Below are 20,326 nucleotides of genomic sequence, written 5' to 3'. Positions count from 1 at the left end.
GCAGAGAACACGCATTAGAAGGTTGGCCACCCCCAAAGCCGACCACACTTATCCCGAGAGCTAAACACTGTAAGAACTAAGTCCCCTAATAGGGATCACCAAGGGAGGGTGCCTCATCTAGCCTCCTGGGTCTCAGAGGGAGCAGCTGTCACACACAAAAGAGTGGCCAGGGCACCTTCTTCTTTCTTTGCCCCCAGGCAGTCTTACCCTGCTTCCACCTTGGTGCCAGGCAAAGTCACTGGGGCCAGGGTAAGCTAGCAAATGACTTTCTGGCAAAGGCCCAGGGACCCATAGACATCAGCCTGCAGCCAAAGGAGGCTTCAAACAAAAGTAGGAAACATGACCCCTCAGCAGCTCCAAATTCATTGAGCAAACAAGAAAATAGTGGGACCTTCTATGATTCAGGCAGTGTGACAGACACTGGGGCTGCGGAAGATAAGAAGGCATGTTTCTGGCCCTGGAGGAGCCATATTTGTCCATACCCGCTCCAGAGGTAGACAAGGTATGAATCTGAGGTTCAGATTACTGAGTGACTTTCTGGTCTAGAGCCACCGGGGTGGCAAGTGACAGATCCTAGACAAGACCCCATGTCCATTCCCAGCAAATCCAGAGTGCTTCCCTATAGGCCACCCTGCTGTCCTTCTCTGCCTGCCAATGTACTCACAAGGTCTCTATCTTCAAAAGAAACATGTGAAGTCAGTGGGACAGTTCTCAGTAACCCCAACTGCAGCCTCAAATCCTTTTGGGAACAAGGCTGACTTTAACCTCTCCCCCTTTTACAGGAAGGGGCTCATAGAAGTCAGTCACCTCCAGGTTAGTCAACTAGTAAGTGGGAGAAACTGCAGAGCAAAGATTTGTTGAACATCTCTGTACTGGGAGCTTGCCACACATTATTTCTGTCAGGTCAGTAAGATTACCACCACCACCACCACCACCATCCCCCCCCCCCCACCGTTTTGCAGGAAGTGCCAGCTAGCTCAGGGAAAGAAATAATGTCCTTCCAAACCCTGTCTGAATCCAGGTTTTCTTTGGCTCTGGTGGGGAATAATCATCCAGTTGCCTAAAAAGGCTATTTGCAAGTATGGGCCAAGAAGCTGAATTCAGTCAGGGAATTAGCAGTGCCCAGGATAAAGGGAGAGAAGAGTGGGAGTATACCACAAGCTGTATCTGTATAAATGTATCTGTAAAACAGATGACTGCTGGAATCCTGAAGGCCTCAGGCAGGAGGCTCCCCAGGGATGTGCCAAGGACTGGGTGACTTTCCCCAGCCCAGCAAGGGAGCAACCAATGGCCCAGGCTCATTCCCCCCTTGGCCTGGAAGTTCAGTGTGTCTCCCACCCCTCCCCACCCCAACGCACTACCTTGGTACTGCAAAGAGTTAATCTTCATTTGCTCAGGTGAACACTGAACAAGGTCGGGATTTCCGGTGGCTGTGAAATGAATGACAGGGCTGAGGGACAGGCAGGGAAAGGGGTTTCTAGAAGGTGATGGGCAAAAGATACTACTCATTGTTTCAGTTACATGAATTCTTTCAGCTTTGAGCAGTATCCAGATAGGACACAAGCTGAGAGCCTCTTGCTTTGTAAATCAGCAACCTAAGCTGGACCCACCCCAGCAGAGTCTCCACAAAGTGAGTGGAAAAGCTGCACTTTTAGTTGCCAAGATGCCGCTGAAGTGGATTGAGTTCCTGGGTTCTAGAAAACTCCAGCTGTTTAGGGAACTCAGGGGTAGAGAGCCCAAAAAGTCCTCAATGCATATCAAGAGGGGCAGCTGCCATTTCCTGAGTGCCTAAATTGTGCCAGGCACTTTGACTGCTGTTTTCATACATCGTCTCTAACTTTTGCAACAGTCTGGCAAGGTAGGCGCCACTAGGACAAGTTTACAGAGGAAGAAACTCAGGGTCAGATACCAGAAGCAAGTTGCTGGGGTTACCTGGTTGGTCAGTGACTGCCCTGGAAATGACCCAGGGTGGGCCAAGTCTAAAGCCCACACTGTTACATGAAAATGACGGGCAGACTGCATCATCACCAGGACACCTGGGGCTCCACCCAGCCTTGGGGAAGTCTTTTGTCTTCAAACTTCACCACAACCCAGGGTAAAAGTGAGAAGGAGCATGCTGGAGGGGGTGAGGAGGTGTGGGAAAGTAAGATTAAGAAGCCATTAAGCAGCTGTGGGCGTCTGTTTATTCTCATTTGTTGCGGCCCCAATTGCCAGGCATCCTTGAGGCGTTGCTATCTGTAGAATGACTATTTTCTTCCAAAACGAGGGTGTCTTCCCCATCACAACACGTTGCTCATAAACTTCGCCACCCTGAGCACTCCATCAATCCTCAAATCCTAGGTCCTGGCTGTCGCACAGTGGACCAACCAAACAGCAGCCTTTCTGGGCCTGCAACATTGCTCATTGATGATGTTTCCAACCCGGAAGGCAAAATGGCCCAGGAGGACTTCTTAACTTGAGCAGAATAGAGTTCCTGGGGTAGGACACAGGCAGCAAGCAGTGGGTATCTGCCCATGCAAAAAGACAGGCTGAAGGGTGTCCTCCTTGGGCCCAGTGTTGTGGCCCTGGCCTCATCGGCCAGGTGCACAGCAGGCCACGGTCATGGTGAAAGACAGATGTGGATTCCGCCTGGGCTCACATTCACCCCCGTGAGATGGGAAGCAGTCAGGATCCCTCTGTCTCCTTCCTTTGGCAGAAGCATAGAATTCCAGCTTTCTGAAGGAAATGATTTTGAAGTCGTGGTGGCGGTGGAGAAAGGTGATTGGTATGAAGATGTACTGAGACTGGTTTACAGGCTACTCCAGGGCTTGCGGGCCATGAAACAGTTAAACCTCAAAGAGCTAATGGAATTTCTTTGAAAATCTGTGTGAGGACCCTTGCACAAAGGAGAGTCTCAGCTCAGCCAAAGCTATATAAGAAGAACAACTCTGGAGCAATCCAGGGCTTGGAGAACAGGTTTTGGGAGGAAAAGTGGACTCTGGGCTTGTACTGCTCACCACCCAACAGGCATAAAGCTCACACAGGGTGACTTGGAGGGGAAGGGAGAGCCCACCAACAGCTGCTGAAAATCAGGCCCACTTCTTGACTGGTCAACTTCTGCCTCAGTTCCTGTGACAAACGACACCCTTGCAAATGTTATCTCAAAATGGGCAACACATGAGAAGTGCCTGAAATCTCTCCTGTAACTCTGATCAAGGAGCCCCTTGATTCATTTTCGGCCCGTGAAGTCTCAAAAATAGCTGGGCCTACGTTATTTTGGATGCTGTGATTATCTAACAATTCATCCATTCACTCACTCTACACGTATTTACAAAGGTCTACTTGTGCCAGTCACCTGGGAAACATATATGAACAAATCACGAGCTCTCTTGTACAAAAACAGAAGATAGAAGGTAAACCTTTTAAATAACAAATTATACTGGACCTAGAAGGTGATAAGTTCTCTGGTTGGTGGGGGAAGGGGCAGTGGTAAGCTGACCAGAACAGGGTAAGGCAGATGGGAAATGCCAAGAAAGAAAGGGAGTACTAAATTCAATACTAATGGGTGGGCAGGGTGGTCCTCACTGGCGAGGTGACAGTTGACCAAAGAAATGAAGAAGGTGAGGGGGTTTGCCTTGCTGATATATCAAGGAAGCATTGTTCAGGCAGAAGGACCAGTCAGTGCAAAGGCTCAAAGGCCTGGGAGCGTCTAGCACATCTGGAGAAGGATGGAGAGGCCAGTGTGGCTGGCGTGGAGTGAGCAAAAAGGACAAGAACTGGAGATAAGGTCAGAGAGCTGAACAGAATCCCACATTATGTAAGGCCTAGTAGGTCATTGTAAGGAACTAGGCTCTTGTTTGCCGTGAATGTGAGGGGTGTGGGAGGACGGAGGCAGTAAGGGATTGAGCAGAGGAGTGGCACAATCTGAATTACCTTCTGAAAGGATCACTTTGATTACTTACTATGTTGAGAATACAGAGAAAACAGGCAAGGGTGGGAGCAGGAAGACCAGGTAGGAAGCTATTGCTGTAAGTCAGGCTAGAGATGGTGATGGTGGTTTGGATCATCCTGGTAACAGCAGATATGATGAGAACTGCTCAGTTTCTGGATACACTTTGTGGCTGACCTAACAGAATTCCTGATGGTTTAGATATGGAGTGTCAGAGAGGAGTCGAGCCTGACTCCAGATTTTTTTGCCCAAGCGACTAGTAGAGTGGGATAGCTGCCAATGGATACGGGGAATACCCTAGTTGCAACAGGTTTTATAGGTGAGGGAGGGTATCGAGTATTCAGTTCTGGACATATTGAATTAAGATGTCTCTTTGACACTCATATGAGTTGAGTAGGCAGTTGTACAGAATTCAGTTGCACAGAAGTCAGGAATGTGTCTGAAAGGTTGTGCCTAAGATGTAGAGATGGTATTAGAAGGCCATGAGACTATTTGAGATTGGCTAAGGAGTGAGTGTACGTAGAGAAGAGAAGAAGATCATGCACAGAGACCTGTGGCATAAAGGGATAAGGGAGAAGAGGAGGTGAGGAGGCACCAGTTGAGGAGACTGAGTGAGAAGTGGCCAGCAGCGCTATAGACCGAGAGTGTAGTGTCCTGGGAGCCATGTGAAGCAAAGTGTATCAAGGGAGAGCCAGTGGTCAACTATGCTCAAAGTGCTGATGCCAGGTGAAATAAGAGGAGGAGTGAGAACTGACCACTGGAATTAGCAATTCAGAGGTCCCTGGTGACCTTGATGAGGGCAGCTTCATTGGAGAAGTGGATGATAAAGCCTGCTTTGGACAGGCTTAAGAGAATGGAAGGTGGGGGAGTCAGTGAATACAGACAGGTCTTAAAAGGAGTTTTGCTGCAAAGCGGAGCAAAGAAATTGGGCAGCATCTGGTGGAGGAAGAGGGAGTCGTGAGAAGATTTACTTCAGATGGCAGAAATAACATTGTGCTGATGGGGAAGTACACAGCAGAGAGGAGTGAAATCAACAGCACAGGGAAGGCAGAGAGATTTGTTGGAGCAGTAACTGAGGAGGCAGGAGGTTACGTGGCCCTTGCATAAAGAGGAGGGCTAGAGCATGCACAAGGAGTTGCAAATCATATAGCTACTGGATGGGGTAGAGGTCAGCGTGGCTTTCTGGCCCCCCTGAACTCTTCTAGCTGAGCTCAGGCACTTGCCTTATTTGGTGAACCTCCCTGTGTGTTGAGCATCTATTATGTGCCAGGTGCACTTCAGAGCACCTTAGTAACTTTTAATACTCCAAACAACTCAGTGATGGAGGTTATATTGTGATCCCCATTTTACAAGTTAGAGATGTGCTACACAAGTTGGTCAGGTGGACTGGCCAAGGGCACTTAGCACGCAATTGGAGGAGTAAATTTTTGAGCCCAAACAGTCTGATTCTCAAGACAGTCTGATAACCATAGGCTCAGACCTGCTGGCAAGTCTCAGTGTGGAATTACTCTTGCTGCCCCCTACACTGGTAACAAGTCTCCCCACTGAACCACCGCTGCTTCAAATGACCACACAATAGCCACAGTCTGTATGTCAGAGCATCAGCCTCAATTTCCTGTATGACGCTGCTACTTCAGCGGTGGAGCTCTGTTCTGAGTCTGAGGCTGAGTGGCAGAACCCCTGTGATCTTGACTTGCTTAAAACAGACCCCTACTCTGAAGGCTGGTCCAGCTCCAAGTGGAACAGACATCCCAGAACCACAGAACTGCCCTCTCCTTGACTCTTAGAATATCCTTACTACCTGAAGGCTGTTGTCTGACCAAGCCAGGACAGTAACTCCCTGGGGACATTAACAACTCTGATCAAACTATAAAGCCACTGTGCCATTTGGGGCACTATACTTTAGACTCTTAGACAAGCACATGCACACATGCACGCACGCATGTGCGGGCTCACGGTCTCTTTGCTCTCTGTGGGGCTTCCTCCAGTCGGCTTCATTCTGGCGTCTTTCCACTCCCTACAAAACCTGTCTGGCAAAAGATCCCATCCGATATGACCCCAAGGAATGAGCTTCTCCCTGAGGTGGGGCCCCATCTGCAGGGTAAGCCTGAGGCTAGATAAAGCTTTCACAGGATTGGGTCTCAGGTCACAGGGTCCAGGCCTATCCCAGGAAAAGAATGATCTTATGGCTGATCTGACCCAGTGAGAATGAGTTCAGACTCCATGAGAAGAAAGGAACAGAGGAAGAAGAGAGGGCACTGGGGCCATAGGGGACACAGATGTGGAGGGAGGCCTATTTTATAGATGCACTCCTCTAAGGCACACACCCACTTCCTACCCTCTCCAGTAGCCCTGACCCAGAAACGGCAATCAAGGACAAATGGACATTTAGTATCATTTTACTCTGTTTTCCCTTCGAACAGTGCTCTAGTTTACATGCTTGAAACTATGTCCCTCTTTGCAGAGGCTAGCTCCTCCAAGATGCTCCCAGTCCTGCTGCAGCGACTGTACTAAAGGCCGACATCAAGCTGGTCCTGAGGCAGCATTGCCCATAAGATGCTGTGAGGTGAAGAGCAGCCGCCAGGATTGTGTAATCAGTATTTCTGAAGTTCTGATAAGATAAACAAGTGCTGGGCACCAATGGAGCAGCAGCAGTTGAGGTAAACTATGCAAGCCGAGTGGGAACATGCTGGTCCCAACCCCAAGGTGTCTACCACGATGGCTTGGGGACCTAGTCGAAGTCATCTAACTTGTGTCAGCCTCCGCATACACCTCCATAACAGTCATAATGCCTCCTGCTTTATAGACATGTTGTGGAAAATAAATCAGCTGATCTTCACAAAGTCCCCAGACTGCTGCTTCTCAAACTATCTGTGGTGAAGGACGAGTATTTGTCTTTTCCCAAGTCAGTCACTCTCGGATCAATACATTTGTATAACGCAAGGAAAATGAATTAATAGAAAGAAGGAAAGTGGCAAAGACACACAAAACACAAGCCCCGATTGTTTTAAATGTCATAGAGACTCTCGCCATATGCTATAGAACTTTCTAAACATGAACTGTCAAATTATGTACTTACCGCAGATCAGTAACACACTTTGGCGAAGCAGCAAGTGTCCACGGACTGCAGTTTCATGCTTCCTGCTCTGGCACAGTGCCTGGCCCATCAGAGACATTCAATCAGCGGTTTCTATTGCAAGGGAATTATTACAAAATACGGTTCTTATCATGAGAGAAATTAAATAACAAGAAATTGCAAGTAAAAAGAAGAGAAAAATACCAAATGATTCGATTGCTCATGGAAGTGTCCAGAGCGTTGTGTGTGCAAAAAACAGTACAGGAGTTCAAAATGAAGAATCACAGTGGTCAAGACTTCCCCTGGGCCTTGACAGTCAAGGAAAGATCGAACTTACTTTGTAGCTTTTTGTATTTTATGACTGTGGGAAAGCTTCACGCTCGTTGCACACATTTCTGCAAGCCCTGAAAGTATAAAGACCCGGGGAAATATTTAGCCTTAATCCCAACATCCAGAGTTTACCTGTGCTAACATTTGTGTGTATACTTTCAGTGCATAGTCAGGAAGGTGATAATGATGATAGTGAATATGATAAAAAATTATAATAACAACTATATATAGGTATTCATTCTTAATGCTACACACACACACACACACACACACACAAACACACACGCACAAACATTGACACCAGTTTTCTGTGTATCCATACAAACAAGTACTGTGACTCAGAGCCCCGTCTATTATCACTGGTGACCTCATCAGCCGCCTTGGCAAAGATTCCCACAGTTGCTGTGTCTGGGAGTCTCGAAAGGGTGACACAAAATGCTATCAAGACCTATCTGTTCACTATAGTCTCCAATGAGCAATCTTGAAGTCCACTGAGAGAACTTCAGTGCAGCCTCCAAATAAGATGATGATCCTCGTGATGTTGATATTGTCCTCAGCAGTTCACACAGCTGTCAGGACCCAAGTGCCAGGGCCGAGCTGCATTCTGCGCAGAGGTGCATGGCATGGCCTGATCCCCAACCCTGTACTTGAACGTGGACTCTGAACCAGTTCTGCCAAACCCACTCTGCCCCTCTCAGGATACTAGTCCCCCTCACTTCCTTCCCTCCAATCAAGGTTATCTGCAAACAAGTCCCCAATCTCTGAGACAATGCACCAGGCAGTTGGAAGCTCTAAAACCCTCATCTGGGCAGTTTACAGCACACACACACACACACACACACACACACACACACTCTTGTATTCTCATGCATACACATATTAATGCATTGCTGAAGAGGAACTACCTAGTTGGGGAGAGAACATTTATCACAGCTGCCCCTCACTGTGTGCACCCGGGGCAGTTCAGAGGATCTGGCTGTTCCTGAACTCTGGTCTCCTCACCCATGTTGTGGAGGAATCACCTTGCTCCTCAGGTCATATGGGACAAAATTATTATTTGCCTCAAGGGATGGTACTAAGGGGCAAAAGGAAAGACGAAACAACAAGCAAAATAAGACCCTGCAAACATCTGATAGATAGAACTGCTCTTTGTCTCAAGGCTGATCATCAAAGTCGATGCACGTATCACCATAGGCTGGTGAACCTCTCAGTGGCACAGACCCCAGGGCTTGGCTTGGGCTAGTCCATGAAAGTTTGACCCTCGGGTTGAGGTAAGTGGAAGGTGGCAGCACAGCACAGCCTATCAGGGGGTCTCCTTTTCCTCAGAAACTGTTTCCTTTTCTGCTCTCTGTTAGGGCCCACCCTCCCACCATATTCCTCTGCACCTTGGCTTCAGCATATCTTCCTGTTGCCCACGGCCCATGTCTGGTCTTTCAACTGGGCTGCCCCTCTCACCCCAGTCCCCAAGGCAGCTCTACAGAAGCTGGCGTACCATGGGCTGTTCTAGTACCCTCAAGTCTGCTCCTGACACAGTTGCTCTGTGCTCCCAGTACTGGAAGCCTGTCTGACTACTCCTATTTTTACATGCTCATCTGGCCCTCCTGACCTCTCTGCTATCTCTTCCTGTTTCAGCAGCCCCAGCTCTCATTCTCTGCTCCTTGACCAAGTTCTGACAGGCATGGTCTGGGCCCCAATAGTGATCAAGTAAGTGTCTCTTCTCCCCAGCAGGTGACAACTCCTCCTTGCCTCTCAAGTCATAGATAAGGACATCAACTGCTCCCCAAAAGTGTACATGCATCCCCTCATACCCACAGCCAGCCACCTCACACATGTCCAGACTCTCCCAGATGGGACGTCAGCCCAATCGTCACTTCTGAGAGTGTGCTTACAGGCTTACATTCCCAGGCAGGCAAACACACACCCAGGTGTACACACTGGTACACTTGGCCCACTCACCATATGTACAGCCCAGAAACACACCACATACACTTCGACACCCGCGAGTATATCTAAAAATACGTAGGCACCTTGTAGCCACACGTCCCCCCCACCACCACCACCCCGCATATATATATCCACAAAAAGAGAGAGAAAATCTTTGGGGGGGATGCGGCACCCAGAAATGCACACATGCACAGATACCTAGCAAATAACACACATTACAAAAAAGGTATACTCACTAAGACAAACACACACACACATGTGGGCGCACGCATACACACAAACACACACACACGAGAAGGAGAAGCAAGTTATGTCTACCAAAACTACCCAAATTTTGAGAAAGAAGGAAGGTTAACGATGCATTTCTGAGCCTCTGGTTCTTCAGTCTCCCCAGGCCTAGAGTACATAGATGTGAAGCTAGTGATCTGACAGGCTTTCTCTCTCTCTCTCTTTCTCTTTCACACACACACACACACTCACCCACACATCATCATCATCATCATCATCCACAAAAATGTTAAGGTGGGAAAGTTGTGGGTGGCCAACACGGTTCCAGGTCCTGAGCAGCCGTTACTGTGAGGAGGTGGCACTTACAGCCTCTCTGGAGCCCTGGGTCACAGAAGAACCCGGTTCCTGGTATCCAGCCTGGATAGCTCCAAAGGCCAGAGGCATGGCAGCTTGTTTCTCTGCTCCTTCTGTTCACTGTTTGCTGCTTCCTTCCTCTCCCTGCTGTGAGGCCTCCCTCCCCTCTGGCATGACCCTCTAGGAATGTAGCTGTGAAAAGAAAACAGGTATATCTGCTGTTCTCTCCAAACACTAGTCTCAAGAATCCCGCCCCCTGAACGAAGACAGAGTGCACGTGTGCAGGGAGTGCTGAAGGAGTACAAGCAACTTACATGTCAGGACAGGGAATGGGAGATCATCGTGCAAAGTAGCAGACAGTTATCTGGAAGGAAAAAGAAGTGTGACGAGGGAAGGCCGGGGAATCCTACCCTGTGACCCGGAGCCGCCAACACAGTGAAGATTTCCTCAGAACCCCCAAGGGGTCTCCCGGCAGCCCCTTCCTCCCTCCAGCTCTGTAAAATCAGACTGAGTCCCCAAGAAGACCTCAGTCCATGGCATGCTGACCTTTGATATGAGGCTTGGGACCTATAACTAAGAAACACATCGAGTGAAAACTTCTGAAGATCGTCAGCAGCAGAGGGCCTCAACACAGGGCCCTGGTCATCTAGCTCATACTGCCCGCGGAGGATAAATGGTTCCTCCTTCCCCTCACCGTGTAGCTGATGCCTCCAAAGCCCTCTGCCCTCTCTCAGAAGACTCCCATAGGGTAGGGTTCAGAACTCCAGCAACTGGGAGTGAGGCCATCTAGGCTAGACCCTAAGTCCCAAGCACCAGGAAAACCATCAGCCCAATATTCTTCAGCCACGCTTCTAATCAGGACCCGTGTGGCTCTCTAGTTCTGGCAAGAAGTGTGTGGATCAGTGAAGAGATTGTATGAGAATAAAACCAGGAAGTAGATTTTGAAAAATAAAATGCCTCTGACTTATCAGTTTTAAGAAAATTGTCGGAACTGGACATGCCAGGAGAGTGGAAGAAGCTGTACCTACAGCAGGGACCCAGTTAGACCTCTATGCTAGAGTTCTCCTCAACGTAGCCCAGTCTATCCATATCAGCATCCGTGTTCCCACATGTAGGCTGAACACAGTTCCATAAGTGCAGTTGGCACCAAAGTGGAGATGGGAAAGCCATGGGGGAAGTAGTGGGATGCATCATTTTTACCACCCCAGGTAGCTATCCCCTTTCACTGCACCCCACTGTGTACTGCTTTATTGGAAGGAGGAATCACTAGCCAGAAGTCATGTTTGCGGCTTTTGGACCCCAATGGTGGTAGCAAACCCAGCTTCTGGCCTGTCGTGTCTCTCTCCTAAGGCAGAGAAGTCAAGCCTGGACTGGCTGTGCCAGCTGAGCTCCTTCTCCATATCTACCCCTAGTCTCACCCCAGCTCCGGAAGACTATAGAGGGTGCTCATCTCTTAATAAGTATATGGGTAGGAAATGGCTATCTTTTCCAGTCCCACGTGATCAAGAGTGGGCACCTTGCTGCCACTGAGATCTCTGTACAGTGAGAGTAAGCCTCAGGTGGGTCAGACACTGTGGTGCTTGGGAAGGGAGGACATGCGAGTCAACCAGCAGGCCGTCGGGTTTGGTACTACTTGCTTGGCTGTGGCTAGAAGCCCACAGGGCTGCAGAAACATCACTAATTGCACTAAGGCAATTGTCTTTCATCCCTTGATAAACATTCTCTTTTGGTGAAAACACACACACACACTTTGCCCTGCACACTCCGGTTTATGATCATCCACTTTCTCAATCCGTATGGGTTGGGGCTGTTTGTACTACTTACAAGAATGGGATGTGGAATCAGAAGGACTGGCTTCCTCACTTTCACTGGGCTGTGTGACAGTGGACAAAGCCTTTCACTTCTCTGAGTCTCAACATCATCAACTGCATCAACTGTAAAGTGGATGTAACCAAAGTAATACCTACTCAACAAGATGAGGTACAGTAAATGAGGTTCAGTGCGTGCAACTGCTCTGTAAAGTGCAAGGGGGGCTAAGCAGATATTATGATTCTTATCATTGCTAAATATAAGAATAGATAAGAAAGTGTACTATGAAGCTGGTCACATTCCCACTAAGGTGGGGAAAAAAGCTTGTCTGTCCTGTCTGATTTCTCTGGAAATCACAGCAGAGTCTATGGCTGGAGGGTCCATCCATGGGTCAATCCTCTCATCATTATTTTACTGGGATGCTAGCTCTATAGGATCAAGGTTTTGTTTGTTTGTTTGCTTAGCTCACTGCTGTATCCCTGCTTCCTAGAACGGTACCTCGTGCATATTAAACAGTCAAAAATATTAGATGTGTGGGTGAATGGATCTTTTTGAGCATCTAGTGAAAAGGGTGTCAGTGACAGTGATGATACAGACTTTCAAGTTAGTGAGGTGCTGCCACAAGGAAATCAGCCGATAACAGAATATTGCCTCACTCATCTTTAAATGAAGGATACGGTATTATTTTAAAATATGAAGACCACCAAAGCTTAGGGGGCACGTGTGACAAAACATTACGCTAAGGGTAAATTGTGCAGTAGCACAGCCAGGAAAGTTGCTGGGATGCCCTGAAGGTGGTACAGGATTCACTCCCTGATCCTGGGGCAGATTCCTGAATGAGAAAGGAATGTAATCCATAGCCATAGCTTACATTAAGTGAGAACCTATTATGTTCTGGGCATGTATTTATATTTGTATTATATAATTTCACCCTCACAGCAACCCTATGTGATAGGGTTTATAATCCCCCATTTTCCAGATGAGATAACTGGGATTCAGAGAGGTTAGGTAGCTTGTGCAGGGACATGCAAGGTCCCTATTAAATGGCAGAACAAGGATTTGAAACCAAGTGTCTCCAAGTCCAAGCTATGTACTTTGCTCTTAAATATTAAATAGCACTGCCCTCCATTATCTGCGAGCTGGTTCAAAATGCATACAATATGGGAGATGCCAGTTTTTAGGTGAAGTTTGGAACCACTAGAGGGATATAAACACCATAAATTGAGAGGGAGGCCCATTTTCACAGACTATCTGTTAACAGAATCTCAAAATTTAATACAGTAGGCTCTGTTGTGCAAAGACAAAATGCCTTCTTTGTTTTCCACAGCTAATCCTGCTTTTCCAGTACACACGCCAATGGGTACTAATGGCGGACAGGGGATGACCACTTACATTTCATGATTAAAGATTCTTCAGGTTCTTCCAATTTGGCTGCTTCATTTCAGGCACTTATTGAGTCAAGACTAAGTTCTACTTATTTCTCCTTCTCCTCTATATAATTATGTCTGGGGATTGGTGGAAAGGATTCCACTTAAGCTATATCATGGTGGCAGTACAGAGGTGCCCACAGTCTGAGTGCTGTTTTGGGGTTCTGCTTATGTGCCTATGCAGTGTGAATACTGTTTCCTTATTGGACTGTTCTCTTGCTAGACTTATGGGTCCCCCTGAGATTTGGTTGCAACTCAAAGCTGACTCCAATGAGGGTGCCCAGTGTAATATTTACTACAACAATGGTCTCTGATCATTTTTCATTTCACACTGCACTCGGATGAATAGTGTGCCCCCAAAGATTTATGTCTACCCGGAACCTCAGAATGTGACTCTATTTGGAAATAAGGTCTTTGCAGATGTAATTAGTTAAGGTGAGGCCATACTGGATTAGGGTGGACCCTAAATCCAGTATGACTGTTGTCTTCATAAAAAATAGAGAACACATGGAGACACAGACTCACATGGAGGAACACGCCATGCGAAGAGGAAGGCAGAGATTGGAGTGAAACGTCTACAAGCCAAGGAACACCAAGGATTGCCGCAACCACCAGAGGCTAGAAAGAGGCAAGGAGGGATCCTGCCCTGGAGGCCTCAGAGGGAGCTTGGCTCTGCCAATACCTTGCTTCAGATGTCTAGCCTCCAGAAATGTGAGAAAATACATTCCTGATGTTCTCACCACCCAGTTTGTGGTCATTTGTTATAGTAGCCTGAGAATCTAATACATGCACCAGTAATAAAAGATTTTGAACACATACCTCCAATATATGTACATTAATTTACAAATTACATACTGTTGACACCGTATTAGTATGCAATAATCATCATAAAACATACAATAAAATTAGAAATGGGAAAAGATGTGATTTTTTTAAATTAAAAAAAAAATTTTTTTCATTTTTATATGCTTAGAATTTCTAATGTTTCCTTTTGACACCTCAATAGCTCTTCTTACCCACCTCATGTGTGTGTGCACACCACACTTTGTAGACCAATGTGCTCCAACATCCCTTCATCCCCATTAGAGGGACTCTGGTGTGCTCAGCAACAAACATGCAACTGCCTTCTGCACACTTCCATGATGCTGGTGAGATATTCTTGATCTCTTCTAAAGCAAATGGGAACTGAGGAAGGTTCAGGAGTGCAGACATAGGTCTGTTCTCTCCCTATCCACTCTGAGTGAAATGTCTTCACAAGCTGCAAAAAATCTTTCATCTGCCAACTGTCATAATGGCCCCAGTGTTGTTGCACATGCCGCCTCTATACCCAGCTTTCCCATCCATCTAATACCACTACTTACAGGATTTTTCAGAAGATGATATCAGGACACACACATCTAACTGATTTTCTCCTCTTTCTCTCTCTCTCTCTCTCTCTCTCTCTCTCTCTCTCTCTCCCCTTCCCACACTTCTGAGAAGGAAACACTTTCTTTTATTTCTTCTATTCAAGAGTCAGTGACCTAACACTCATATCATGCCATCCTTCTTCTCAAGGGGACATACACACTTTTCCCCATCCCAGGGCCATTGTGACTGTCGGAAGGTAAAATATTTATTGCAAAAATAATGACAAATACTTACGTTTATTATTTCAAATAGTATCCCCATATACAACTTTGCTTCTGGAAAGTACCCAATACTGAAAGCAACAGATGGTGAGACCATCACGAAGACTACCCTCGACCTCTGTCACCACTAGTGATCCTAGTTAGATGAGAAATGTCAAGGTAGGACTGCTCCTTTCTTGAATAGAAAACAAGAGGAGATGGCAGGGAGCCCCAGAGGTGAAGGTGGTAGTTGACACATGACTCTCCAATTTCTACTGATCTTCCCTGGAGAACCTAGTAAGATCTGAATGGAGTGGGTCCAAGGGGCCTTTGTTTCCTGGGAATATGAGGGGACGTGTTTCAGAATCTTTCCTCTTGGGTGGAGGAGAGCAACCTTTCCAAGGAATCCTGACAAGATTCACCACAGTTCACACTAAAGCTAAGGAGGGAATGTAACTGTTTGAGACAGTTCCCTGGACTGGAGTGTTGTAGGTGGGTCAAAAAGTGACGTGGAGAGGGCTTCCCTGATGGCGCAGTGGTTGAGAATCTGCCTGCCAGTGCAGGGGACACGGGTTCGAGCCCTGGTCTGGGAAGATCCCACATGCCGCGGAGCAACTAGGCCCGTGAGCCACAATTACTGAGCCTGCGCGTCTGGAGCCTGTGCTCCACAACAAGAGAGGCCACGATGGTGAGAGGCCCAAGCACCGCGATGAAGAGTGGCCCCCACTTGCCGCAACTAGAGAAAGCCCTCGCACAGAAATGAAGACCCAACACAGCCATAAAATAAAAATAAATAAATAAATAAATAAGTAAATAAAAAGTAATATTAAAAAAAAAAAAAAGTGACGTGGAGAGATGAGCCCTAATTCCTATGAATGGAATTTGGAATATGTAGCCATTCCACAATGACAATAAAAACCAAGGCGCATGATCTGATTAAGGGTCTTTGTTTCTATTTACGTTTCTATTTTTCATTTTAAAAGTTGTACACATGAAACACACGAAAGCAAATTTTTTAAATAGAAAAAAGAAGGAAGGAATGACCCAGCATCTTCCCAGACCCAACCCTCTGGCCTGAGGACCAGGAAAACCGTGACTGCCATTGTGTCCTAGCCAGGCTTCTAAACCAGGGCCCCTCTGTTTTTCCAGTCCTGGCAAGAAGTGAGCAGATTATATTTTCTTCAGCAAATAAATGGCATGGAAAGAATGAGGGGAAATGTAGTATATTAAAAGATGCTAAGTGACATATCAACCACATGTAATGTGTGGAACTTTTCGGATCCTAATTGGCTCAAACAAACTGTATAAATACATTTATGAGACAACTGGGGGAATGGAAAAGCTATCGGGTAGTAGATGATGTTAAGTCAATCTTGGTCATTTTCTTGGGTATGATACTGTGCCGTGGTTATGTTAAAACTGGTCCTTACCTATTAAAGTGAATTTCTGGATGAAATGAGTGGATGTCTATGCTTTGTTTCACGGCACTCCAGAAAGAAAAGTTTAAGTATGATGGGGGATAGATGAAACAAGAATTGAAGAAAGTTAATGCTTGTTGAAATTGATGACTCTGAACTTAATGGGTACATGGGGTGCATTGTACTATTCTTTCTGCTTTTATGTGTTTGAACTTTTCCATAATAAAAAGTTAAAAATAAAAAATGAAATGCTTGGATTACCGGGGTTAATAATGTGGGGGCAAGAGATGAGGAACAGAAAAAAAAAAAGTCACATTCATGAGAACAATAGCAAGTGAAATATGAAAAATGTCTGTGAAATATCAGTCACATATTCATGGACGTCATGTCAATTGTAGATTCTGGCAGATATAAGCCAATCTTCAACAAGCAGTGCTGGAAATGGCTCTGCAATTTGAAACAAGGTTTATTTACCTAGAGAAAGAACTTTGAATAAAGAGGATGTCTTCCTGATTTCTTAGACAATATTTTATTTTTTTTAAAAATCACTTTTTTTTTGTTCTTGTTGAAGGACATATGAACAAATTAGGTACACAGTAATATGTGCCTTTGGTAAGGATGTTGAGGGTGGTGTGCTTGAAATTTTCTTACCTGAAAGAAACCAGGCGACAGGACTTATTTACTCTCTTGTATGTAGTATGTAAGCTTGGTAGAGAACATAACAAAGGTGCAGAGAGGTTTCTAGGGGTCATAACCAAGGGTACACTTCCTAACCAAAATCAGCACCATCTGCAGAGCAACGGCAATATAGCAAAGGAATCTTGCACTCTTTAGGAACTTCTGCCTAGGGGATCCCCTGTCCCTGGGGATTCATTACCCTGAGACACGGGGTGGCAATCTTTCCATCGTGAAAATATAGCATAGGCACATGACAACAGTTTGTGGAAACAAAGAAAGAGGAAAGAAAGTTGAATGTTGTCACCATAAATCCCCACTGTTTGTATTGCAATATATTTCCTCCCCTCTTATATTCTGTGCATGTGCATATTTTAGATGACTAAGATCGTACTATAAATAGGATCTTTATAGTATATAGTATGACCTGATTTTTTTTTACTTGACTTGACTTTGTTTTGTGAATGTAGGCATATCAGTCCTCATAGAGATATGAAAATTGAATCACATTTGCCCACACATTAAACAAATTGCAGTTTCCAAAGCGATAAAATTAGATGTAATCATACCTGACCTTAAAAATCCACAGCATTTGATCTCCATAGGTCTGATTGACTCTGGTGGCAGATGGAAGGAAGGAGCCTCAAGTCTCTCAATTGCTGGCAAAGTGTGAGGTGGGGGCTGGCAGGAGGGGAGGAAAAAAAGATGGTCTAGGGTCACTACCTACCACTGGAGTCACTTGCCCTTTTTACCATCCAGCTCATACACAGTGGGTCAACCCCTGTTTCTGGGGGCACTCGAGATGGTTAAAAATAGAGCTGCAATTGGATAAACCCTAATGAAGAATCAGGGAAGAAACTGAGAGCTGAAAGAGAATCCATCCTTATTTTCAGAACCTCTTCCACCTCTAAAGGAGGGCCTGCGAGGGAAAGAAACCTGAGACCACATGCATGCAAAGATGATATTCAAAATAATTTACAAATGGTATGGTCATTTAAATCAATACATACATCATTGTATAAGTGAAAATCATAAGTATATTCCTTTTGTCCCCGAATAAACTATTTATGATAAAACTATTTGACACATGATAGAAGTCATAGCTTAACAACCAATTTCTATTAAAGTGTATAGAAGACATTGCTTGATATGATTTCTAAACTCTTTTGCAGCTCTGTCACCACAGGGAGCCTGTAGAGGTCCAAGTATTCTTCCTATTTTCAGCATTTCAATGTTTAGTTTTTCAGAATGTTAATTTACTCTGCTGGCTATTTGAAGTAAGGTGGTAAACATAAAGTTTATTGGGAAATACTGGGACTATTTACCTTACACCTTTTTGTGCACCAGCCAGAGATAATTGAACCTGATGACTTATCACCAAAGTAAAACATTTGGGAAATTATCTGACAGGTGGGCTAAAATTCCAGGCTTTCTCCCTGGCATTACACTGGTAACACCTTTTCAAATTGTAATACATGTTCATCAGAGCATTTTCTCATTAACTCCATTCTCTCAAGCACAGACAGTAAAGTTTGGTAAATTAATTCAGATGGTGTTCCTTCCAAATTTCACATTTTAAGTAAAATTTTACAAAGTTCTTTGGTTGAGACAGTTGAAGAGTGACCATTGTCTAGCCCAGGACTATCCCGATTTCAGCGCCAAAATCCCTCTGTCCCAGAAAACCTCTCCCTGGGACATGAAAAGTCCTGGGTTTCACAGATGGATGCAGAAGGTTGGGGGGAAAGTGTAAAGCTCTTATGGCGGCCTCCCCAAATAGTGGCTGAAAGCAACAGTGCTTTTAGTGGCAAATGAATTACATCCTTCCCTAGTTGCTGTGGCTGTTTTATCCCCTGACTGTTGAGGTTGACAACCATGATTTGGGGTTCACCATAATGGGTCATGCATTGTTGCGTCAACTGTGTGATGCGACTTGAGTGTGAAACTTAAGCATGTTGTAATCCTGAGCATGAGGCCCCAGCCTGGCACTCAGTAGACACCCAGGGAACAGCTTTTGAATAAACTTCCAGGTATTTGTTCCAGTGGTAGACACATAGATGTGGAAATGATGTTGTACAAGTATATTCTTTGCATCATTGATTGTCACAACAAATAGTAGAAAATAACCAAAATATCTTTCATAAAGGAATTGTGCAAGTTAACCATATTGTAATCATGAATATTAACAGTCTGTCTGTACTTTGAGTGTTCATCAACTGTTATTTGAATTGAGACAGTGCTATTTTAACTTTCAACGTTGTGAATATTGGGATCATGTTGTTTAAGAATCAAATAATGAAAATGACAATAATTACAATATCAATGCCTGCATGACCCCAAGGGAGGCCTATCATATTATTTTAATTACAGATGGAAGCTGGATTAGAGAGGTAAATGACAAAAACTGAACATACTACACAAAATGTAGAAAAGAATTTTATGACAGGTATGTTGGACAAGGGAATGTGAAAACAATAAAAAGCAACTAATGTCCACTTGAAAACAGAGGCCACTAGATTTGCTTGGGCATATCACAGTGAACCAATAGACATTATCGTTTCCTTACCTTAATGTCTTTACGAAACTGAGTAAAGTTACATATCCAGATTCAGAGACTGTGATGAAAAAGTAGATGAAAAAAAGTGAAAGTTTGGTCACAGATGTGTGATTCCTTATGGTGTAGAGCTGATTCTGTCAGATCTTACCAACAATTGTACTTTTAACGGTATATCAAGAAATACATCAATTCACAGCAACTTTGATTTGAACAATGGAGTTTCAAACAGTCCTCTTGAATCCTACCAAGAGTTTAAAAAATTTTATTGTAGTTGATATACGATATTATATGTTATACTGTACAATATAGTGATTCACAAATTTTAAAGGTTATACTCCATTTATAGTTATTATAAAATATTGCCTATATTCCCTGTGTTGTATAATATATCCTTGTAGCTTATTTTATTCCTAATAATTTGTACCTCTTAGTTCCCTACCCCTATATATCCCCTCCCCCATGAAGATTTTAATGAAACCACAGACACATAAAAGAAATGGTTGTTGATATCTTGTCCAAAATCAAACTACACTTTGTTCATCTATCTGCATATTGCAAAGATAGGGTAAATGCAAAACTCGGCAAATTCCATTCAGTCTACAACTTTTTACCAAAGGAAATGAAAAGATTTTAAGTGCTAAATGTCCTGCACGATTTGTCCACAACACTGATTTAAAAAAAAAAAAAAAGAGCGTGATTTGCTCAGCTGCCATTCTGAAGATTGCATAATGAAAGTTTGTGGTCACTTTTTAATTACTTCAAATAATGCTGAAGTACCTAATGAGATATTAATGAGGCACAGGTCTATAAAATGGCTATCGTTGGTGCTGAGCATAGAAAAGATGCTAAAATGCAGGCCAGAATATAAATTCATATTTTCAAAGTGTGGAACAACAAGAATGTCCTTCTTGTACTTGGAAATGTATTGAGGATGAGAATGGAGAAAGGATTCCAGTAAAACAGAACTTTATATGCT

The sequence above is a fragment of the Balaenoptera ricei genome, chromosome X (assembly GCF_028023285.1).
Source record: "Balaenoptera ricei isolate mBalRic1 chromosome X, mBalRic1.hap2, whole genome shotgun sequence".
NCBI classification, from domain to species: domain Eukaryota; kingdom Metazoa; phylum Chordata; class Mammalia; order Artiodactyla; family Balaenopteridae; genus Balaenoptera; species Balaenoptera ricei.
The sequence above is the reverse complement of the archived record's forward strand: the minus strand, read 5'-3'. Positions refer to the sequence as shown.